The sequence below is a fragment of the Gopherus flavomarginatus genome, chromosome 22, assembly GCF_025201925.1.
Source record: "Gopherus flavomarginatus isolate rGopFla2 chromosome 22, rGopFla2.mat.asm, whole genome shotgun sequence".
In the NCBI taxonomy this organism is placed as follows: Eukaryota; Metazoa; Chordata; order Testudines; family Testudinidae; genus Gopherus; species Gopherus flavomarginatus.
Window position 1 is genome coordinate 18,085 of NC_066638.1, and position 5,207 is coordinate 23,291.

Sequence of the window (5,207 nt, forward strand, 5' to 3'; positions counted from 1 at the left end):
CCAAGGGAGGGGCGCCCAACCCATAGGAACCCTAACCCTAGCTCCAGGTTGTCATAAACAGATAGCTAAGGGTTAATGTCTCTTTCACCTGAAGCACCTGACCAGAGGACCAATCAGGAAACCGGATTTTTTCAACTTTGGGTGGAGGGAATTTTGTGTCTGAGGTCTTTGTTGTCTGTCTGCCTGCTTCTCTGAGCTTTGGAGAAGTAGTTTCTGCTTTCTAGTCTTCTGTTTCTAAGTGTAAGGACCAAGAGATCAGATAGTAAGTTATATGGTTTCTTTTCTTTGGTATTTGCATGAATATAAGTGCTGGAGTGCTTTGATTTGTATTCTTTTTGAATAAGGCTGTTTATTCAATATTCTTTTAAGCAATTGACCCTGTATTTTGTCACCTTAATACAGAGACCATTTGTATGTATTTTTTCTTTCTTTTTTATATAAAGCTTTCTTTTAAGACCTGTTGGAGTTTTCTTTTCTGGGAAATTTCAGGGAAATTGAGTCTGTACTCACCAGGGAATTGGTGGGAGGAAGAATTCAGGGGGAGATCTGTGAGTGTTGGATTTGCTAGCCTGATTTTGCATTCCCTCTAGGTGAAGAGGAAAGTGCTTTTGTTTCCAGGACTGGGAACGGAGAGGGGGAGTCACTCTGTTTGGATTCACAGAGCTTGTGTCTGTGTATCTCTCCAGGAGCACCTGGAAGGGGGAAGGGAAAAAGGATTATTTCCCTTTGTTGTGAGACTCAAGGGATTTGGGTCTTGGGGTCCCCAGGGAAGGTTTTTCAGGGGGACCAGAGTGCCCCAAAACACTCTAATTTTTTGGGTGGTGGCAGCAAGTACCAGGTCCAAGCTGGTAACTAAGCTTGGAGGTTTTCATGCTAACCCCCATATTTTGGACGCTAAGGTCCAAATCTGGGACTAAGGTTATGATATGAAAAATACATACAAATGGTCTCTCTGTATTAAGGTGACAAAATACAGGGTCAATTGCTTAAAAGAATATTGAATAAACAGCCTTATTCAAAAAGAATACAAATCAAAGCACTCCAGCACTTATATTCATGCAAATACCAAAGAAAAGAAACCATATAACTTACTATCCGATCTCTTGGTCCTTACACTTAGAAACAGAAGACTAGAAAGCAGAAACTACTTCTCCAAAGCTCAGAGAAGCAGGCAGACAGACAACAAAGACCTCAGACACAAAATTCCCTCCACCCAAAGTTGAAAAAATCCGGTTTCCTGATTGGTCCTCTGGTCAGGTGCTTCAGGTGAAAGAGACATTAACCCTTAGCTATCTGTTTATGACACAGGTGCCCTACCCATAGGAACTCTAACCCTAGGGCGGGAAGCCCTATCCATACGAACCCTAACCCTCGCTCCAAAGGCCCTACCCTGAGGAACCCTAACCCTAGGGTGGGGAGCCCTACCTATAGGACCCCTAGCTCTAGGGCGGGGCGCCCAACCCATAGAAACCCTAACCCTAGCTCCAAGTTCCCTACCCATCGGAACCCTAACCCTAATCCTCACCCTACCCCTACCCCTAACTCTAACCCCTAATCCGAACCACTAACCCTAACCCCAGCCCAACCCTACCCTAACCATAACCCTAACCCCTAACTGTAACCCCTCACTCTGACCCTGACCCTAACCCTTAACCCTCACCCTAAAACCTACCCCTTACCCTCACCCTGACCCCAACCCTTACCCTAACTCCTAAACCTAACCTCACCCCCATCCCAACCCGTAACCCCTACCCCTCACCCTAACCCCCTAACTCAAAACCCTAAACCTGACCCTGATCCTAACTCTAATCCTACCCTAACCCCTCACCCTTACCCCTAACCCTTAACCCTCACCCTCACCCCAACCCTAAGCTAACCCTAACCCCTTAACCCTAACCTAACTAACCCAAACCCCTAACCCCAACCCCAACCCTACCCTGAACCCTAAACCTCCCCCTCCCCCTCGACCCCTACCCTGATGTCACCCTAACCCCTAACCCAACCCTAACCTAACCCTGACCTCTACCCCTAATCCTGAACCCTAACCCCACCCTCACCCCCACCCTACCCCTAACCCCTAATGCTACCCCTCACCCTAACTCTACCCCTCACCCCAACCCTTACCCTAACCTCTAACCCTAACCATACCCCCACCCTAACCCGTAACACCTACCCCTCACTCGAACCTCCACCCCCACCCTCACCCCAACCCCTACCCTCATCCTCACTCCAACCCCCTAACCCTAACCCAAAACCCTAAACCTGACCCTAACCCTACCATAACCCCTCACTCTCACCCTAAACCCTAACCCTACCCTTACCCCACCCCAACCCTTAACCCTCACCCCAACCTGAAGCTAACCCGAACTCTAACCCTAAACCGTAACCCTATCCTAACCCTGACCTAACCCTAACCCCAACCCCTAACCCTGACCCCTACTCCTAACCGCTACCCAAACTGTAACCCCAACCCCTAACTCTAAACCCTAACCCCAAACCCCTAACCCCAAACCCTAACCCTAGAACTCCCCCTCCACCTCCCTCAACCCCTGACCCGACCTTGACCCTAACCTCTAACCCAGCCCTAACCTACCCATAACCCTCACCCCCACCCTCACCCTACACCCTCTCCTACCCCATCCCCTACCCCTCACCCTGACCCTAACCCAACCCTAAACCCTGACCCCTAACCCCAACCCTAAACCCTCACTCAACCCCTAATCCTGACCCTAAACCTAACCCCTAATCAGGAGGATTAGGGATGTGCGATTCTCTGCTGCATCATGGCCAGCTGGAGATGGGTGACCATATTTCCCAAAGGGAAAATGGGACACTCCCAGCTACTCACCGGAGCACTCTCCACCCCTGCATGAGGCTGTTGCTGATCTCTGGAATCCGTCCTGCTTCCCATCCCCGTGTGAGGCTGTTGCTCGGTGCTGGAATCCTGTCTGCCTCCTACATGCTGGAACACTGCCTCTACCCCCCAGCCCTGCCTCCCTGCTGCATGGGGCTGGCATCTCCACTCACCGCCCCCATATGTTCCTTCACACCACACCCTCCACATTTTTGGCAAGAGTGGGCATTTGTCCTGTTTGCTCTTGCCAACTGGTCAAGTTGGCAAGAGCAAATGGGACAAATGCCCATTTTTGCAAAAAAAAAAAACAACAAACAAACAAACAAAAAGTTGGGGCAACAGGGACTGTCCCAGCCAAAATTAGATGTATGGTCATCCTAACTACAATTTGAGTGATGTACTGAGGACTGCTGTGGCAGACACAGCACATCTCTCCCATGAGACCAGGGCCCCCTCAGCACCTCCCATTGGTGGCATGGGCGCTACCTGCTCCTCTGACTTTTTTCTAATTGTGATGCCACCTGCTCAAGGCACAGACAGCCACAGCAACTTCCGCTTCTGGCCTCACACCACCCTTGCCCTTGAAATGGGAAGCCCCAGCATAGACCCCACAATGGCTGATGGGAGAGGGAGGCTGGAGAACACTACAGCTCCTTTGCAATACAAGGTAGAAGGGCTAATGTGGGGAACCCTGGGATTTCTCCCCCTAGAAGGGAATGTAGTCGTCATCCTCAGAGGCATTGACTATGGGATTTTGGGATGGATAGATAAGGGTGGGGGAATATGGATGCCTGGAAAGCATGAAGGATTTGGGGTTCCCAGGTTAATACGGGAAGCAGGATGGGATGCAAGGGTTTAGGGAGTGAGAGTTCCTGGTGGGAATGGGGGAGTGTCTTGGAAGATTAGGCTGTGGGGGTGCCTGGGGGATTGGGAACATGGTGTGTCAAGATGGGGGAAGCAGGAGAGATAAATGGGCCTGGGGAAGGATTGGGATAGGAATTTGGGGGTGATTGGAGTGTGGGGAGGATTGTTAATGGGAGGTACGGGATGGGGAGGGCCTGGGGATATTGAGGATAAGGGTGTGGGTGCCCATGGTAGAGGAAAATGGGGTATTGGAATAGAGGGATTGGGGATGGAAGGACCTGACAAGGATTGACACTTCAGTGGGGATGGGAGGGGTTGAGGTAGTTTGAGAGGAATATGCTCAGGGAAGATAGGGAAGTGGTGAGATTTGGGATTAAAGTTGCCACCTCGAAGGTACAAAAAAATCAGGACCTCTGCAATGATCCTGAGCCAGTAAAACTGGACAGCCAACAGAGTGTACTGAGCACCCCCCTGGATTTCCCAGAACACCTACCTCAAAAAAAAAAGGATGATCCTGGGAAAATTTAGGTAGCAATCCAATTTTGAATTAGGGATACCTGGGGTCTGATGGAAGGCACAGAACGATGGTGCTACCACTCTGTTGGTGCCCTGCAGCAGAGCTGGATTAACTCTCCTGTGGGCCTGGGGCTATTAGATTTTGTGGGGCCCCTGGGGGTTTGGAGTGGATGATTGGGCTCAGACAGGGGATTGGGATATGGGAAGAGGTGTAGTGCCAGCTGAGGGGGGATTCTGGGGTGAGGCCAGGGATGGGACAGGAGGTTGGGGTGCAGGAGGAGTCTCAAGGCTGGGGTAGGGGGTTGGGATGCAGGAGTGGGAGTGGCTGCTCCTGGTCAGCGGTGCAGCAGGGCTAAGGCAGGATCCCTCCCTGCCTGCCCATGGTCCTGTTGCTCTTCTTCCCCAGACAGCCAGCCTATCCAGCCCCTCGGCAGAGGGCGCAGGCCATTCTGCACGGTGTATGGTGCCCATGCGGGCAGGCGCTCACCTCGCAGCTCCCATTGGCTGCTGTACCCCGCCAATGGGAGCTGCGGAGCCGGCGCTAGGGGCGGGGGCAGTACCTGAACACCCCTCGCGTAGGGGCCGCTGTCCTGCTCGCAGTGTGGACACTTGTCGCTGGCCAGCTCCAGCCTGCGGCCCCCGCTTAGCCCAAGCCCCTGGCTGCAGCCCCTAGAGCCCCTGCGCTAATCCAGCCCTGGGCTGAGGGGACCGAGGCTGGCGGTGGATGCAGTTTGGCTGGACTGGGGCGGGCAGCCCGGCCCTTTCATTGCGAGGGCGTGTCGGAGGCTGCCCGCCCCGGGAATGCCGCTGAGGGAGGCTCCTCCTGGGGCTGCCAGCAGGGCGGGCCGGGGAGCGGCTCCGGGGCTGAGGCTGCTCTGCAGAAGTAGGAGGGGCTGGCGCAGAGACTTGGAGGAACTCGGAGCAGGCAGGTAGGCCGGAGCCGAGTGCCGGGGCCGGGGCAGCGCGAGGAGGG